This window comes from Ictalurus punctatus, chromosome 16 (assembly GCF_001660625.3).
Source record: "Ictalurus punctatus breed USDA103 chromosome 16, Coco_2.0, whole genome shotgun sequence".
Lineage (NCBI taxonomy): Eukaryota > Metazoa > Chordata > Actinopteri > Siluriformes > Ictaluridae > Ictalurus > Ictalurus punctatus.
Genome location: NC_030431.2, coordinates 22338791 through 22359731, shown reverse-complemented (window position 1 = coordinate 22359731; position 20941 = coordinate 22338791).

Genomic DNA, 20941 nt, shown 5'->3' with positions numbered 1-20941 from the left:
GGTGCAGTCTACCATGTTTAAAGCTTTTTCTAAGTCTATAAGATTTAAATGACGACAGAATACTTTAGAAAAATTGTGTTTTGCTACTTTACATTGCATTAGCTTTTGCTAGGTTCTTTGATCCAGGCTTATCTTTGCATTTTCTGGACCAGAAATTAAATTCTTACCCGTCCTGAACAGAGTTGTTCAGCACTAGCCTTTTTCTCTGAAAGGCAACACGCGAAGGATGGAGTTTGGGTGGGATGAATGTAAGAAATGTTGAAGGCTTGTCAATGTTTTATTGTACTTTGCCTCCCAGGCAGCAAAGGGTGGTAAACATTAATTCAATTCAATTCAATTCAGTTTTATTTGCATAGCGCTTTTAACAATGGACATTGTCCCAAAGCACCTATAAATTCGGGATATAGAATGCACGAATTTATCCCTAATGAGCAAGCCAGAGGCGACGGTGGTGAGAAAAAAACTCCCTGAGTTGCTATGAGGAAGGAACCTTGAGAGGAACCAGACTCAAAAAAGAACCCATTCTCATCTGTGGAACAATGGATAGTGCGATTATAAATAAATCCCTTCTACAAATGTGCTAATACTACATGGTCAAATAGTGCAGTTGTGTTACCAGGAAACTTCATTACAGTTTTTACATGAAGTCTGTTTTGTTGAACTTCTCCACTGTTCACTGATGGAGACTTGACTGCGAAACTATTTGTGGCAATTGCAGTCCTAAAGCTATCATAGCAAAACTGTTCAAATGAATTGAGGTTCAAAGCCATCTTTATGGTTTTTTAGTGGTACCATCCTCAGCAATGATGTTTAGGCTGCAAAATGTGGGGTCATCCTCAGCAGCAGCATGTGACTTCCAATTGATGAGAACTCCAACCAGAAGTAGGGCATCAGGATGGATCAGGCCGGTCTGGAGAGCAGAAGAGGTCAGGATCACTGGCATCTCAGGAGTATCGTGTGTAGTTCAGAAGGAAAGAGGGAGAGAGAGGGAAAGAGAGTGAGAGATTATTATTATTAGGTATGCTTATTGTCCCATAATGGTTAAGGACAATGTGTTTTGTGTGAGTGCAAGAACTAAAAGGGAGAGCCAGAAGGTAACACAGACATGAGGGCTCCCTGGGATATAAGGCAGCCAGCCACCCAGCCATTAACAAACCATTTTTTTTTTGGAGGGGGGGGGGTGCACAGCATCCAAACATCCCAGTTCACTACAATTCTCTATGCCTATGACTCCTCTAGATCTGCTCCTTTACCTAAGTAATAATCTATTCACAAAAAGCTTGACTAAACAAATATGTTTTCAGTCTGGACTTAAACACTGAGACGGTGTCTGAGTCCCGAACACTAACCGGAAGGCTGTTCCATAACTGTGGGGTTTTGTAAGAGAAAGCTCTTCCCCCTGCTGTAGCCTTCACTATTTGTGGTACCAACAAATAGCCTGCACTTTTTGATTGAAGTAGATGTGTTAGATCATAAAAGACCAAAAGTTCACTCAGGTACTGTAGCGCGAGACTGTTTAGTGCTTTATAGGTCAATAGTAGTATTTTACAATCAATGCAAATTTTGACATTAAAAACTGCCCCTTTATTGGACGATAGTAAAAAAAAAAAAAAAAAAACTGGAAGTACGTTAATGCAGGGTAAAACTAAATTTTACAATTTAGACTGCTTTTAAATGTGCCTCTTGGTGATATCTAACTGTAGGAACAACATCAGCAGTGAACCTATCTACACATACTTTGGATATAGACTACAAGTATGGAAAGTATGGAAACTTAATACAGGAGACGCCGGAACTAGAGAACCCAAGAACTTTTAAACACAAAAACTAGTAAATAAAAGTAAATAAGACAATGCAAATGAGCTCATTATACACACAATTACACCCAATCACACACATTGCAGTAAGATAACACAGTGAAGCTCAATATAATAAATACAGTGAACACACAGGAAAACAACATGATAGATGATCCTATTTCTTATCCAAGGACCACAGTTTGGTTATCCGTACAGATTATACACTCGGATATGCAAGTGAACTGAGATTTTTATTTATTTATTTTTTTTATCTTTTATCTGATACAGTCAGGTGGTCGTTCCCACCGAGTTCCGGGCCTCCAAGTCATGATTAGCCTTTAAAAAGCAAAGCGTTTAATTGAAACCGTGCTGCTCTTGCTGCGCTCACTTTGAAATAACGGCCAGCTTCATATGAAAAGCAGCTTAAAAGACAAAACTGGTGGTTGTGTGCTTGAGCACAACATTATCTCCTCTATAAAGACCCCTTAGCACTTAAGTCTGGCTTTATGGGCATTACTAATGAGGAAAGGCACACGTGAGTGTGAAAAGGGGGAGTGTTGAAAACATTATTGGACAGACAGCCGTAGAAAGGGGCTTGTGTCAGTAAAATGGTTTTAAAATGAAATGCAGGATTTAAGATAAAAGAGGAGGATGAAAAAATGGCCTTGGTCCAAGGAAAATAAAACAAGTCAATAAACTTCGCTCACTTATTGAACTAATGGGAAGTTTTTGTTTAATCAGTTATCTAACACTAAGCAATTAGGAAACAGCTTCCAAAACGTCAGCTTTCATGCTAATAGTGCTGTCAAAGCCATCATGCGTGTCATCTCGTAGATCATTAACTAGCCAAGCCACGTCTCTGCTGTAACTTTGAGTCCAGCTTTTGCTGTCTCCACGTCTTTCCCTTCTGCGATGCTCATTAATATGATGCTGAAGGTCACTAAAAATGGTGAGTGACAAAAGAAGCTCTTGCCCTTTTGGTTTTATGAGCTAGCAGCAAAAACTGACTGTCACCCTTTATTTTTGAGGACGTTGAAAATTTTCCCCAATTAGACACCATTGTAACTGCCCTAGCAATAGCAATAGCAATAGCAATGTCCCCAACTCACATGTCATCAGATTAGCTCTATCTTCACATTGACAACAGAATCAATAAGCTTATCATAAATATTTCAAGATGAACATATTTAATGTGTTTTAGGGTTTTCTGCTTTTATAGCTTTAGATATTTGTTCAGAAGCTGATTTATGGTCAGTTGTGTGTTACTGACTGTACAACACCCCCAAAAACATAGATCATGTCAGTTACTCATGGGAGTGGAAATTGGACTGAGTGTGTTTATTACATTGCTGAATTGTTGTGATTAAATCATTCCTCACCAAGAATGGATGCTGTCTTCCAGTACATTATACTGAGGGTGGCTGATGTGTTCCATCACAGTCATTCAGTCATTCAGATATATGTATATACAGTATGAGATCTGGGATACTTGTTGTAGACTACATCTTTGGTGTACACTATATGGCCAATAATATGTAGACACCTAATACTGACATTCATATGCGCTTGTAATTCATTCAATTCCTTTGCTATTATAATATCCTCAACTCTTCTGGGAAGGCTTTACGCTATATTTTGGACTGTGGCTGTAGAGATTTGTGCTCATTCACCAACAAGAACATGAGTGAAGCCAGGTATTGATGTCAGATGAGGAGGCCTTGTAAGTTTGTGAACCCTTTAGAATTGTTTTTCTATATATGTACATAAATATTCCGCAACATTTCTATTGGACCTTAATCCAATTGAAATGTTGTGGAAAGAACTGAGGCAAGCAGTTCGTGTCAGGAAACCCACCAACATCCCAAATTGGAAGCTGTTCTGTACTGAGGAATGGGTTAAAATTCCTCCAAGCCGATGTGCAGGACTGATCAACACTTACCAGAAATGTTTATTTGCAGTTATTGCTGCACAATGGAGTCAAACCAGATACTGAAAGCAAAGGTTTACATACTTTTGCCACTCTCAGATATGTAATATTGGATCATTTTCCTCAATAAATAACTGACCAAGTACAATATTTCTACCTCATTTGTTTAATTGGGTTCTCTTTGTCTGCGTTTAGGATTTCTGTGAAAATTTGATGATGCTTTAGTTAATATTTATGCAGATAACATAGAAAATTCTAAAGGGTTCACACACTTTCAAGCACCACTGTGTAAAGACATTCTAGGCAATTGTGTGCGTCAAACTTTGTGGGGAACAGTCTGGGGAAGGAACACATGTGGGTGTGAAGGTCAGGTTTCTACATACTTTTGGCCATATAGTGTAGTTTACTGGTTGAGGATAGATGTTGAGAGGATGAACTGCAAGTTCCTGAAAACTTCAAGCATCTGTCACCCAAAAGATGATGTCAGAAGACTATATCACAAAATGAGACCATAACTCAGGACTGGTATACTCAGCTACGGTTGCCTTAAACGAGTATATCAAATTAGGCAAAGACAAGTTTAGAAAGCTAGTGATGATGGGAGCATGATGTCAGGGAGTCCTAGTACTTCCTCCAGAAATATGCCAAACATGGAGGAAAAACTTTACGCAAGAACCACCTCATGCCCTGCGTCAAATGAGAGAACAGCTATTAAAAAAAAAATCTCACAGCTCTTAAAGCTGAACCTCAGACTATCTCTGCCTTTAAGCTCACTAAAATATTTCAGTTTGACAATTGATGGTGCAATTAAGGTTTTGTTTTTCTCCCTGGCTCTCTTTATCACAGAAAGAGGTGCCACACAGGTTTCTCTTCATAATGTCATAATTACAGCCACCCGCCACTGCGTTGGCGCAAACACTTCCATTCTGCTGCTGAATGTCAGATGGATGGAGCGGAGGTGTGTCATACACACTGTCATTTGGAGAATAAAATGATTTAGACAGGAACTGACAAAGAGCCCAAAGTTTACTTTTTTTTTCTTTCTTTTGTTCTGTCTGGGTCAGAATGAATCACTTTAAAATTTCAGTTTCTGTAATAAACATTAACAATAATTTTAAAGAAAATTGTAATTCTGTTACAGTAATGAAGTTCAGAGCATTTTGACCTGTTCAATATGTTAAATAGCGAAGTACTGCTTTCATTCACTGACTGTTGCAGGCAAAAATGCTTGATTTTGCTGTGGCTATTTTTTTCCCCCCATCAGAATTTGTGATGCAACTTGCAGAGGTTTATTTTTGTACTTTTTCTTAGGAATACTACTTGAATTTTATAATTGGTTTTCCACGGTCTTTCACAGTGATGTTTGTTGGTAAATGAGACCTTTTAGCTTTACTCATGTTTGACGCACGTGAATCAGAGAGGGCTTTGACTGAATGCACGTTGTGATGAGGTCACAGGAAAAATAGCGAGCACTTGCGAATACTGTGGTGTTTGCTTGATTTTGCATTAATTTCTGCCATCACAAAATCGCAAAATCATGTAGGGAATAATTACAGCCTTAGTTTGGCTTAGTAAAATCTTTTTTTTGAAAGTTTGTTGCTCTTGGAACTCTGAGAGCTTGGAGATTCTGTCTATTTTACACCAGGTTTTCCTCTCTGGAAAGGAGAACCACTTTGGAAAACTGGATTCATAAATGGTCAGAAGTAGCTTTTGAGAGTTTTATTTTTCATGCATGTGTACTTAGCTCCGGGATTTCACTTTAGATTTTATCATAATAAAATAATGAAAGCTACACAATACTACTCCAAATGTAATCGATCAGCCAAGACATATTTGGTGTCCTATGCTTGCATCTTTAGTTTTGCCATGGGGCTAAGAGATTAATGTAGCTGACAAGTATTTTTAACTAAAATATTTTGTAAAATAGTACGGACTGTCTCGACACTCTCAGAAAAATGCATATCATTTTTGGTTTTCCCTCTGAGGGAACCTTAAATTTTGTTTTGTAAAACCCTACAGCAGTGCTTGCCTTTCATAGATGGTTCCAAGTATTGCATTCTTAGGAAGATAAGAACCCTTAACGATCCAAAAAGCCCTTGAAGAACCCATTTTTCCAAGTTCTAGGCACAATTCCATTTTCATTCTTTCAGCAGTGAAGCCTGGGGGTTACATCAAGCCACATTATGTCCATCCTAAATTTCAAGAACTGCACATGATTTGAGGGAAATATCAACTGAATAGATTTTGGGTGAGATATACAGGTGTCCCAAAAGTCTCCAAAAGCAAAGTGTAAACATTCGTTTACATTTTATATAATATATTTAAAAAAATAATAATTTTTAAACATTTCCAAAGTTGTGATGGACAAACAGGACACATGGCAAGCACCTCACACACGACACTGTTGCCAAACTGCTTAACAAATTCAAAAAGACTGAAAGCACTGCGGACCGACCAAGAAGTAGACGTCCGTTAACATCCACTGACGAAGGCTCGAGACTTTTGGGTAACCCTGTACTTTTGTTACTTGCTAGCCACATTAGTGTTGTATCTCTGTTTCAATTGATCCTTACACCCTTTTATTTTCATTTCACTTCCCTCCTTGCCCACAGCCATGGAGACTGCTGAAGCACTACTTTAAGATGTGTTTTAAGCACAGAATGACCTGAATATGATCTCTGAAATAGAAATATGATTTTATTACAATGGCCATGTTCATTAGAGAAACTCAGCTGAGTGGATAAAGTTTCATGTTATAAGAATCATCGAAATGAGTCGCTTTGCTCCAAAAATCAGGGCTAGTGGAGAAAAATGAAGACACTGCAATTAACACTCGCTGTCCTCTCTATCCAGAGTGATTTGGAGAAAATTGTCTCCAGTGTGGTTAACATAAACACTCAGTAAATGCACATGTTAGGACTGAATTAAGTTCCCTTAAGTGCACAAGTGGGAAATTTCTCCTGATATGACTAATAAACTGACTTTAATTGGATATGCTTTTTTTTTTGCTTTTTTTTGTTTGTTTTTTTGTTTTGGCTTCTCCCTCTCTTCAAACCAAGATAGCTTAATGTGTTATTGATTTGTGCAAGTCAACCTTTGACAGGAGAATACAATTAGCAAAGCTTGATAATCTGTGCAAAGCATTTGGAGTGGATATAGAGAATACTGAGGATGTACGTGCCTTTTCCCAACAAACTTGCTATTAGAAATTTACTTGTAGAAATACAGTAGTACCATACATAACAGTAGAGTTGCTCTGTAGTATAATATATGCTGTATTTATTCTTTGCTTTCTTGAATAAGTTGAATTAAATGAGCAATTTAGCCAAAAACAAAATAAAAACAAAGTGGATCCTGATACTGTTGCACAAATATTGCTTAAACTCTGTCAGATTGGATGACCAGAATTGTCTAATCATGTTGATCCGACAATTTTTATATAAAGTCTTACCACAGATTCCAATCAGATCTGAGTAGGCTTCGATCGAGAACATTCAGGTTCTTGGAATGTGAACCTCTACTCCAGTCTCAAGTCTCTTACAGTCTAGAACAGGTTTTTATTCTAGGATTTCCTTGTTGTTGGCTCTATGCATCTTTCCCTCAAGCCCGAGTTTCTTGGTTTCCCGAGCCCCGGCTGATAAAAGAAACCTCCCCGCTTCATGATGCTGCCACCACCATGCTTCACATAAATGAATAGTTTACCCAAAATAAAATGCATGCAAATATCTCCCTTGCCCAAACGTACAAAATCAGCCAAAGTATGTTTGGTGTCTGATGTTTTCTTTTGTAGATTTGCGATGTTTCACTGCCATGGATCTGGCTCGTTTTTTCCCCCTAGAAAATAGCTCTGACTTTAGTCAACTCATAAAGCCTGCACAGTTTCAATAGGAAGGTTGCTGCATAGATTCATTAGAATGTTTGTGGGGAAGGAAAAGACTTGTCAAAGTTCCAACAACTAACAAGATTTCCTACTTATTACCTACACAAAGTATATGTGGTGACTCAATGACTACATATTCAAATAGTAAACCGAAATTAACTTGTTTTTATCATTAAAAATGTGATAACGGTTTGCCTAAGCTAGTTAGCTTCATGTTATGTAGAAAACATAGATAGCTAGCTCTGTAAAATTAGGCATTAATATAGCTAACTGTCTAGAATTACACTGGGAGTTGTCATTTGAAATACATAATCTCAGCACAAATGGCTAGCTACCGCATTAATTAGCTATAATTACTTTTGAAATTGAATTGAATAGAAAAAGTTATTACATAAGGTGGTGTTATTTCAAGAGGCATCAGTATAGTAGCTTAACATTAGCTAGCTAGATAAATATTGTAACTTAAAAGGGGGTCCTATAGTAATTAGACCTAATTATTATTGAACTATTGTGCTGTGCTCATTATACATACAGATCGACTGGCTAAATAATCCTTGTTAAAAAAATTTATAATGAAACTTAATGTTTTCCATTAACCCTTAAAATTGTTAAACATTTTTGTGAAAATAGTTAACGGAATATATTATAGGTTAATAGCCTTTAGGAAAGGCGCACGGTGGCTTAGTGATTAGCATGTTTGCCTCACACCTCCAGGGTCATGGGTTTGATTCCCACCGTGGCCCTGTGTGTACGGAGTTTGCATGCATGATTGGCGTGTCTAAAGTATCCGTAGTGTATGAATGGGTGTGTGAGTGTGTATGTGATTGTGCCCTGCAATGGACTGGCACCCTGTCTAGGGTGTACCCCGCCTTGTGCACGATGCTCCTTGGGATAGGCTCCAGGTTTCCCCATGACCCTGAAGGAAGGTTAAGCGGTATAGAAAATGGATGGATGGAAGTAGCTGCTAAAGATGCACAAATGTGTTGTATGTTGCATACAATTAATTAATTAATTCATTTTCTTTCCACTTTTATGGTGGGGGTTAAAGTTATTGTGCCTTAAATGTGGTTTAAAAAGACAAGGGCACCTAAAATTTATCACAAACTCTACACCATTAAATCCTGACATCATGTTCCTGCTGCCAAGTGTTCAATAATTTGATATGCTGGCAATGACAGCAGGATGTTTGTACGTACAAGGGGCGGGGGGTAATTAAAATGCATCTCCCATGTCTCCTCTGTGAGCTTTTATTAAATGTGGAAGGTCAATTGTGAGCTCATATTAACATTTTGGTCGTGAAGAGAGAAACGAGTACAAGAGGAAACACTCATCCAATTCTTGAGGAACAAACTGGTCTGAATGTGTGTGTTTATCACCATGTGCTCAAATTAGCATCAGGAAATGTTTATGTTTGTGTAAGTATCTGAAGACCTTTTGCACTGTGTCTTCTTGGCTGTCCTCCATCTTTAATTGGCACACTCTTGTCTAAACTCCCACATGGATCGACCATAATGCGCCCTTGGTGGTTTCCCCTTTGGTCGGTTCCTGACCACTATGTTAAAGGCAGTTCTCTTACTTTATCTGCTCAATGTCATTTCCTAGACAGAGATTAAATTGGGGATTAAGTCAATGTTGGTGTAGATTGTAATAGTCCAACTTACCCAGAAGCAATTGGAAATGAATGCAATTTGGTTATCAAAAATAAAAAGATTAAAAAAAAAAAAAAAAAAACAAGTGCATTCAGAAAGGATTTTATTACTTCAATTGCTCTATCTGAACATATTTCTATCTTCTAACAGATACTTTACTTTGTTAGTTAGTTAAAAAGACAGCTAATTAGCATGATTCCTAGTTAGCAAGCCAGCACCCAACACCCTAGGTAGTTAGCAAATGACTATGTACTTTACACCCATTTACTCTCTATATGCCTTGTTTATTTATTAGTGTAATTTGTAATTCATCATGTGTCCCAATTCACAATTTAACTAGAACTGGAGTAATCAGATTTCCCTTTTTTTTTTTAAAAAAAATCCAAAAGCTTTAGTATCCAAATGCATAAAACTTAATTAGCTTGTTTTCATTTAAGATAAGTATGTAAAGAGTGTAATGCAAAGTTTTCAGAGAAACAGGAAGTCTTCATCAGCAAGTGATTATAAGGCTGTAGCTGGTGAAACCATAAATATTTGAAATGTTTTAACGATGTAGTCATTGATGAGCTGTAGTCAAAACGGGACGTTCATTGTGAGGTTCCAAAGTTCTCCGAATGTAGACCGGCTCATTTTCCTTTCGTTTCCTCACATCACTGCTCCCATAATAACAACTAGCAATGCAAACAGAGATGTCATTAATGTTATTTTCCTTCGCTGTTGAAGTGTCTTGCCCCTGGAAAGAAGAAATTCTTCATTCTGATTGTACGATGGTGCTCAACAAAGCGATCCTCCAGTGTCCTTTTGACACAATAAACACCTCCTGTAGCGATGCGTGAGGAGTGAGGAGTGACAAAACGGATTCTTCAAGATCGTGCACCTCCAATACTTCAGATACCGGATCACCTCAATAGCAACGTGATCCAAAACAGTGAGACATCAACTTTAGGAAATGTATTGTGAATAAATGTATGATACGCAACAACATTCAAATGTTATTTATTTTATGAACATATACAGTTTTGAACAGGTAAAGAAAAGCCATCGCATAATAATTTGCGTGTTAATCTTTCTAATTAACTTCTGAATTCAAGATTTATTGTGTAATGGAATGCCGAGTTTGTGTTTTTAGTTTAAACTTCATTTTCACTTTGATTAATGGTTAGACATTACCCACAGTGCTTTTCGACTACCTGGTCATAGTGGCACCAGTCGAATTTAGCCTTTGCTTCTGTCTTCTTTGTGTAAAGAGAAAAGTGCAGCAGTTGCTTTAGTTCTTGTCCAGATCTCTCACCTCCTCATCTTTACATGTTGATCAGGTTCCAAAGTTTCAACTTTCATGCTAACACTGCTGTCAATGCCATTGCACTCGTTATCTTGTAGATCGCTACTTGCCAAGTGGAGTCAAGTCTTTGTTGTAACTTTACTACTATATGTCATATTCATAGCTGAATTACCTTCTGGAACGTTTGTTGTCCTCACTGCTTCTGTGCTGGAGTCACATTAATATGATGTTTTAAACAGTGCTAGTTTTATGTTCGTACTTCAGTGGTCAGTGTGCGAAGGCAGACGGTAAATGAGTGTAAATGCCTGCCATTTCTTGAAGAAGTACATGTGACATTGCTAGAAAAAAGTGAAAAATCAATGGCGTGCATATAAATGTGTTAGAGCTTCAGCTCTGCATCAAGTAGACGGAGATGTTTCCTAGCAACTGTAATTTGGTGAAAAGATGGCAGGATGAATAGACATGGGGCTGTATTGAATGCGGTGTGAATTGCTCTAATGGCTAGCGTTTAGAGGGTCTGGAGTGTAAGGACGACTTTTGTGCTTCAGATTGCTATAAGAGTTCATGCAAGGCCAAAGATATCTGACAAAGACTCAGCTATTGGAGCAGTCTAATCAGCAACCTCTCCGGTCTAATGGCATGGAACGAAGAAAAAAAAATGCTCTGTACCCCAAAACAAGATTATAAAACATTTTAAAGGGGGATGAAAAGACAAAATGGCCAGTTCTCATATCTTGGAGTAAAGGTGGGTATCGGCTGTTATGTGCACAAATGCATTTGATACAAAGCTCTTAGAGAAAAGAGCTGACGGATGCAGTTCAGTGCCACTGAGTGAAAATGCAGCCAAGAATTAAAGTCTGAGTCTGAGATGAAGAACCGGTTTTATTTAATAAGCTATCAAATTCTATTATTGTTTTATCAAAACAGCATTCATAATTCTGCCACGTTCAGCAACCTTGCTCTTAAAGTCAAGTGTAGCTGCTTCAACCCCAAATATATCATCAGACCAGATGTGTCAGCATCTGGTTCTTTAGTTTGGTTCTTAAGTTTCGCGTAGATGCTTCAAGGTTAATGCAGCTTACAAGTTTTGGAAGATTATAGCTTTCTTATTGAAATCATTACCAACTCAAAATTTGTTTGGGTTAAGTAACACACTTTACTTTATTTAAGAATGACACATTGGGCTTTATCTGTTTATATGTACTGTACATTTAATGTTACAGAACATCCACCAACACCCAGTGGTTAGCATGTTTGTCTCGCACCATCGGGGTTGGGGGTTTGATTCCTGCCTCCGGCCTGTGTGCATGGACTTTGCATGTCTTCCCTGTGCTTTGTGGGTTTCCTCCGGGTACTCTGTTTTCCTCCCTCAGTCCTGCGTTGTAGGCTGATCGGCATTTCCAAACTGTCTGTAGTATTTGAACAAGTGTGCGATTGATTTGAATTACAGCCGGAACTATGGTCAGAGCTGCTCAGTATCAAGAATTCAACAGCTCTGTGGCGTGAACAATCTTACTGTTTGCATCAAACTAGTTTGCGTTAGACTTTTCAATAAGCGCTGTGTTGGTTGGCGGACAATTATAAAATATACAGTATTTTAAACTTCTAATTTTACTGTTAGCTTTATGCTTTCAGCCTGTAGCATATTCTTTTTCTCTATGCATGTGTCTGATTGTCTGACCCCCAAATAATGTTGCTTATAGATTATGGGTAATAAGCTATGAAATTATTCTGTGGCATTCACCACATTGTTTGTTCTTTAGTGTATTAATATATTACTTTATTCCATTCATGCGTGCACACAATGCTGATATTTAGCATGCTTTTTTTTCTCTTTTTTTAATGAGCCATAATGCCCCTGATTTACAATTTGGAAATAAGAAAAGCTTTGCTTAGCCTTGCCACTGTGGGGTCAGTGCACACAGTTAGCATAATGCCGTCATGCTTTTGAGACCAACACGCCCCTGTTTTTTGTTCCGACACAATCGTGCATACATAGTTATTCCTAAGGTGACCTTTTAGAAATATATCTGGCCTTTTATTTAAATGAAGCAGTGCACATTGTGACCGTTGCACGAGAGACCCTGATATGTCTGTCCCTCGCGTCCCTTGAATACAAATTAGCATTTCATCTTGAGCGCTTGTCGCTGTTTGTTTTACGCTGTCTTCCTCGCGATTAGCCATTCACCTTGGGTTAATGAGAAATGTAAGCTGTTTATGCCGTCGCTGTTTCCGATTAATTCAACGCTTTTCTCTCCTGATTCTCACGCCTCATACCTGCCACGGCTCAGATAAGCGTCCCAGCTAGAGATAATTACAAGATGGTGTTGAATGCCATTTTGATCAGGCTCTTTTGTAACCTGTTTTTTTTTTTCCTGTGTAGTTTTGAAAACAGACTTGATAACATTGCTGTTTAATGTTCATTTACATGCTGTGCTCTTGCAGGCTCTGAGGTAATGCGCATGCTTGCTTTGTTTTTCCATGTTTTGTTGTAAAAACCTGCGATGATAAGGGCGCTTGGGAGACTTCAGTCCCTCTGAGAGGTCTTCAGCAAATGAGCTCTGCATCAGTGATGAGGCTTTACTGGGGTAAATCTGAATACCAGCCATATTCTGAAAAGGCTTTATTGTTTAAGAGCCTATCACTTTTCCTCATTGTAATATTGAAAGAGAACATTATTAAATAGACAAGAGCTCGCAAATAGTGGCCCACCTAACAAGATTATTTGTCCTGCAAATGAAGCAATGACTTTCTTTTTTATGCTGTGCATCTAAATGTGCACATGGTATAATCCATTTCAGCTACTGAATCCGGCGAGTGATGACGCAGATTTATGACACCGATGAAACTGTTCAACAAAAGAGGTAAAGTCACGTCTGTGCTAAATATGTTTAGCATTTCATGCATTCAATAAAGATATAAACCTCTTGTCGTGTAACCAAGAAATGGCAAAGCCTTACGTTCTGAAGACTTTCCCGTGTCAGAAACCATAAAGTTTAAGCTTTTCCTCTGACCGTTACAAACCAATGACACTTCCATTACTGTTAAATAAAATCTCCTCATATAAACAATTACACATGTTTTATATCAGTTCACGTGAGCGTCTGTCTTACAAGTCCCTATTAAAAAACTGTTAATATAGAAATGATAACATATTATAAAGAGTAAATTAATATAAACCTTTGATTTGGCTTGCAGCTGGAACTACTGTCCGAGCGGCTGTTACAGTGCTATCTCCTCATACTACAGAGCGGTTGAATTCTTATTGGTCAGAAGGTGTGCATTGTTTTTGTATAACAGCACGGCTCGGAAAATAGTTCCAGCTGTAATATGAGCGAAAGGTTTATATTAATGCGGTTGTTCTAATACGTTATTGTTTCTATAGTAACAACTCATACACAGGGACTTGTACGTAATCTAAGGCTAATAATAAGGATTGTCGTTTAACAAAATAATATGTGTAATTGCTGATGTGGTGATGTTTTCGTTAGGAGACATTTATTTCACATTTACAGAAGGAGTCTGTTGTTAGCGCTTTGTAGCAGTCACAGTTATTGCTGACGCTAAACATCTAATGACACCCAGAAACCACATTAATCACTATTATATTTGTAGCCTTTAAATGCAAATTGGAGGTAGAAAAATTCATCAAAAGACTCAAAAGGCCTTCATCACCCAAGTGTTTTCGAAGTTGTATGAGCTGAAAGCTTTTCAAACGTAATAGGGGTTTGACTTCCACACTTCACTGCTGCTAGCAGAGCTAAAGGAGAAATTCCATTGATGTTATGTCAAAAATCCTTCATTTTATTGGCACAATTACACCACACACACTTTTACACAACCAGAAGTGTTCAAACTCTGAGGTCATGCTGACTTCATCCCCTAGTCTAGATTCTCTTTCCCAGTCTGTAGCTGAGACATTTATACATGCACTTTCTTATATCCAGCCTCGGTTAATGCAACACTGTTTTTTACAGTCTGTCTGCCTAGGAGTTTTCACCTACATCTGACCCAGCACATCGAGAGCACACGGTTAAAGACCTGCACCTTCTCCCTGTTTGTTTCTAAATACAGAAAACCTTTCTCCTAGTTTAAGTTCCTGCATGATTTGGCCCCTGTCTACAGTTCTAGCTTCCTTATTCCCTGTTCTTCTGTGAGCACTCGACCTGCTGTCACTTCCTTGGGCTTTTAAACATAGGAGGTAGGGCTTCCAGTGTTTAAAATGCTCTCCCTCTCTATCTCCACTCTTTAACCTGCCCCAAACCCTGTTCTTTTCCTTGCTTGCTAATGAGCAATAAGGATCTCAATAAGCATCTTTTCCCCAATGCTCTTTGAGTGTGCGTGTGTGTGTGTATATATATATTTTATATATATATATATATATATATATATATATATATATATATATACTCACACAGAGAGAGAGACAGAGATACACACACACATACACACACACACACACTTATTATCCATTTTAACAGAAGGTCACCTACACAAGGTCACTTTGTGGATGCAGCATTACCCATTGCTGACTGCAGCTCATCTCTCAGACCTTATTTACTTCCTCCATCAGCAGAAATTGAACACCACTGATCAAATATTATTTGGCTGTTGGATTTTCAGCACAGCAATGTCAGTGACATGGTATCAGGCGCAGGAGCAGTGTGGGATTTTAAATACTATGTAGACATACTGCACTTTATTTGACACAACTACTTTCTTGGTGCATCTTTTACCATAGGGGTACAGCTAGAGGCGAGAGCTGTTTTTTTTTTTGTTTTGTTTTTTTTCTTTTCCATTAATAATTAATAATCCTGTGTCCTTTTTCAGGTTTAGATTTTAAGTACCCCAATTTTCTCCTTAATTTAGTATTGGCAAATTCCTGCCCACCAGTTAGGTCTCCTCTATCACATGACAGCTACTAAAAAGTGAGGGCAAAGACAATAATGTGCTTCCCGATGACCTTATCTTTTTGAACTGCTGCTCATGCAGTGTCAGGAGGACGTGAACATGCTCGGAGGAAAGCGCTATCCACACCCACTTTCTGTACGCATGATGCTCACAGAAGCCAATGATTGGTGATCGTTGATGTGATTAATAGGGAAGAGAGAGTATGCCACATTTCTGCCCCTGAAAGCACGACCAATGGATGGCTTTGGCATTGCCGGAAGTCCATTTTTGGATGATAGTGCAAACGCTTTTCTGTTGCACCAATCAGGAGCCTTGACTGGAGATTTTTGGTTGATTGATTTGACTGATTGTTTTTAAGCCAAGCCAGCATTTTGTACCTGTTAATCTATGAAGGCAGATCCTCATGTGTTCCATATTTCAGTCCTGATATTTTTGCAAGGGGAACATCCTTGAAACAGATCAACTTAAAGTATAAGCCAAAACAAGACATCTAAACCCAGACACCTATAGCACTAAGAGTATATGTGTGGTGGTCTGGGAAAACCTGTTGGATATTGCAGTGGAAAAATTTTGCATAACAGCAAAAAACATTTTTCTACATATTACATAATTTGTTGCCTCACTAAAACAACATGGATTTTTTCAAATTGATTTAGGCTTTTACTAACCATTTCTTGGCATCTGAATGGAACAGCCAGTCTGTCATAGTTAAATGGATATAATCCTAATCAGTTCAGTTTGTAATCAGATACTGGCTGTCAAAATGTAAATGGTGCACTTATATAGCACTTTTATCCAAAGCGCTTTACAATGTGTCTCATTCACACACACACACACACACACACACCGATTGTAGCAGAGCTGCCATGCAAGGCGCTAACTTGCCATCGGGAGCAACTTGGGGTTCAGTGTCTTGCCCAAAGACACTTCGGCATGTGAAGTCGTGTGGGCCGGGAATCAAACCACCAACCTTACAATTAGTGGATGACCTGCTCTACCACCTGAGCCACAGCTGCCCCATGCCCCAAATGTCCATGATGCTCTTGTTCCGTCTCATCATCAACATCAAAACAGAGAAGAGCGTTTACACAACCTGTACAGACGACAGCAGACAAAGTTATAAAATGTTTAAAAGACAGAATAAAAAGTCAGTTATAACAAGAAACGGATCCAACAGAACAGAAATATGAATCAACCAGTCATTATTTCGTCACTTCAGTTAGCTTGGACAGAGATCGGTCGAAAGAAAAGCGGTTCGAGTGACTTTTACCACAGGTCATGAGACTTAACGTGATGTGGTTGATGTTCAGAATCAAAGTGAGTCATTAAAGTCAGTCAAATTTGGCCGTAGTGTTGTTTTGAGTAGATTAGGTTATAAATGTAGAGGTAGATGGGGCCTTTCAGTGCTATTGGAATGGTATTTTCTATATTTGAACTGTATATAATAGAAAATGTAAAATTTTTAAACATTTGAGAGGTTTTCCCAGGCTGCCGTGTGTGTGTGTGTTTGTTTGTGTGTGTGTGTGTGTGTGTGAGTGAGTGAGTGAGTGCGGTGTGGGTGTATGATTACACTAAAACCAATTCAGTGTTCCTCAGTGAAAAGGAATATCTCCTAACAGTCTCTAGAGAAACTAAAAACATTTTTTTCCAGCATCATGAGCAACTTGTGCTTAATCTGTGACTTACATTAAAAAAAAAGGTAGACATCTGAGCTGAAACAGCTGCAGCTGCAAATGTGTGTGTTTTCATCTTAAAGCCAGTTTTTTTTTTCTGTGCTCCTCTGCTTATCTGCCTGCAGCAAAGATTGGATGAGGATTCAGAGGCAGAGTGTGTTTTACCTCATCCTCGCTCTCGCCTCTTTGAATTGGATTTCTTGGGGTGTTTTACTTTATCGGCGCGGGAGGCAGCTTTTTCTGCACTTGACAGTCAAACCGTGCCGGGTTGAGTGTAAACACATGTCAGAGATCAAAATACAGAAAGGGGGGGAGAAGGAAAATGCCAGGATTTTTTTTTTTGAATGAATGAAACAATTTAGAAAATATGTCTCAGATCTTTTAATGTGCTTTTGATGACTGATTATGAAAGCTCTGAGTGTCTGTATTCAGATAGCCCATAATTCACAATTTTGTGTTGCCCTGCAGCTCATGGACGCGTTCCATTTCCTCATCCTTCCTGATGTGATATGCCTATGAAGTAAGCTGGCTAGGAGGATATAACATCAAAGGACATTGCTTCATAAATGTTAGAGACTAGGATTGTGCCAGTAATCATAGCATAACCATATATATATATATATGATATACCCTGATATTCAACACAGTATTATTGTGGAAAAAATATCTGCTTTTCATTCGAGATGAGGCTGACTAGGTCTGGGTAGGCGACAGTTTTAGGTAGCACATGTGCCCCAGACATTAAGTCTGTCCCATTTTTGAAGGTAATATCTTCCTTATTTCACATTTCTCAGAGAAGTCATAATTCTGTTCTCAAGAACACATTTTGAAGAAAGTTTGAGAGATAGGATTTCTTGTCGACTTGCTAATTCAAGAATATGTTTACAAATGTGCAACGTACGGTACATAGTGGGAGGCAGAATGCATAAAATTGATATTCTCTTTGGGCTATTTTGTGGAGTCCAGGAACAATGGTCATGAAATATATCAAGGGTCAAGGTACAGGCAGGCAGGTTATTCACAGCATAGCCAAATCCATGAGTCAAATAAACAGGCAATGTTCAAAACAACGAGGAACATTGACTAGAACGCATAGAAATTGGCAATGTATGAAAACATTTTCTGATAAAACCTTGTTAATGAGACAGTATGGTACATATAGACAAACTAATTGAGGGCTAAACACGGAACAGAACAAAACATAAACAATAACACAAGTGGAAATATCAAAAACACAATGTACTCGCCTTGCTGGGAATCAGGCATGTCATGCACTGAGAGGGAGAATTTGCGACAAGTTTAAGCTAGCTATCTCATGGGGATCATTTTCAGCTTTCTCTTCAGTACAAGAGCTTACCGTGTTACCTTGTCTGCTCCAAGCTGACATCTAGTTGCAGGGGATGGCAGGGAGACGTCCCTGCCACTGCTCCACCACCAGGAGATGTTCCGGGGTTAAAGGAGCGAAACGTTGTTGAGCAGTGGTACCTTGAAGCTGACCTATGCCATATGGAACCAGTGGCACTGAGCATGCATTAATGGTGCCAGTGGGAGTTGCTACAGCCTTAGTCACTGGGAAGGTCTGTATGGCTCTAGTTATTAGGCAATCATGCCTTAGTGGTATTAGGTGTAACAGGAAGAAAAAGAAATGGAACCAGTGGCACTGATCATGCATTAACGATGCCAGTGATTATTGCTAGAACTGGGGAGGCCTGTATGGTTTTGGTTGCATTAGGCATGTTGGCAAGGCTGAAGGCTGAAGGGTGAGCAGGGTAAACCTATGGGTACCGGAGGAGGTGCTACAGGCAGTAATGCCATAGCAGGTCAACATCTGCCTGTGTAATCATGTTAATTACATATATCCTCACATACACTTTTTATATACTGTGTCCAAATATACTTGAGCAGAAGTATAATAGGTATAATGGCACAAAGTATAAAGTAGCTTTGTACCTAGTAATACTACAGTTCAAATAGTGAGTACTAGTAAATAAACAGTTGTTAAAGTTAAGATATTGTATTTATTCCAAAATATATTATTTATATAAGCAGATTTTATCCCAGTGTGCAACATTTCCAGAGAGCATTTCTGAGCTACTAGTATACAAAACAGTAAACACAGATGCTGTTGAAATCTCGATTCTGATTATGCTGATTATTTTCTAGAACAGCAGCTCTCACAGTAGTTCACAGTTTTTATATATATATATATATATATATATATATATATATATATATATATATATATATATATATATATATATATACACACATATATATATATATATACATATATATATATATATATATATATATATATATATGTGTGTGTGTATATATATATATATATATATATATATATATATATATATATATATATATATATATATGTGTGTGTGTGTACATATATATATTTAATAAATGGACAAACAATTTACGTTTCCCACATGAGAAACTCTTCAAGACAGAGGGTTTTGCAGTTTCTCAGCAACATGATAAGCTATATATATATATATATATATATATATATATATATATATAAAATATAGTCAGTGATTTTAAGTGAACAAATCATCACTACAAGTAATGATATATGATGAAGCTAAATCTCACATTAGACTCTACCAAGATCCCTGTATGGTCAAAATGGTGCATTTAAAAATAGCTGTAGATATAAATCGAGAAATTTCAATACAACATAGTAATAAGCTGTGCAATGGGTTGAAGCAATTATTCTGATATGAAAATATATGCCTATTTGATGCTTAGCCATATGATGTCTCAGTCTTAATGTGTCAGAAACTAAATTCATCTACTCCTTGTCCTCTCTGCTGATAGCCCTTTGATTGACTGCCATAAACTCCCTAACACAGATAAATAAATTAGCATTGGTTCCAGCTTTTCTGGGAGCTCATCTTAGACCACCTTGGCAGCTGAATCCATTGTCACATCATTGTGAATATCAATTATGTTAATAATCAAGAAGGCAGGGCTTCAAAGCCTGCGAGTAATTGCTCGTGTTATCAGTGGCGAAGCAGACAAATCTGTCCCCGCCCGAAAAAGCCTGGACAATTAGCTCAGATTTTTAATTCGTGTAGACGAGGCCTCTCGAAAAGGCGCTGGCATTGTCAATGTCAAGTGCTTGCAAATTGAGAGCTCGCAAAATGCATTATTGAACACAGACTGAGAGAATAGAGGGGAAGTTTGGAATGAAATGCATATCTGATATTCAGTAGCTTTTATTATGAACTGAATTTCAATCAGACACTTGACATAGCTTGCATGACAAGCAGTCAACATTTGAAAGCAGATTTTGAATGAAGTTTTCAGCAAGTAAAAGTCACCTTTGTTTTGACTTTTCCTTGACTTTTCTGGGTGGACTCCATTATGCACAGCCACTGTGGTAACATATTGTTTTGTTTTATGATGGATTTAATGCCGCACCATTTTGTACCACCAAACTCAGATGAAATGTTCTCTAACAGACTTTGGGTTCTTCCAGGAACAAATGTATATATATTGAGGTCGCATGGCTCATTAATTGCACAACACAGGTGAGCTCCATTCAGCAAATGAAGTGACTTCGAATGGCTGAACTACTTACGCAATCAGAATAATCAGAATTTTATGTTTTTTATTTGCAACTTATTAACTTTGCAAACTATATAGATTTTTCCTCCCACTTCAGTATTATGGACTATTTTGTGTAGATTCATGACATAAAACCCCAGTTAAGTTCATTTAAGTGCCAGATTCAAGCATTACTTGGGGGGGTCAATACTTATGCATTACTCAATGATCAGCTTTAAGTAGATAACATATT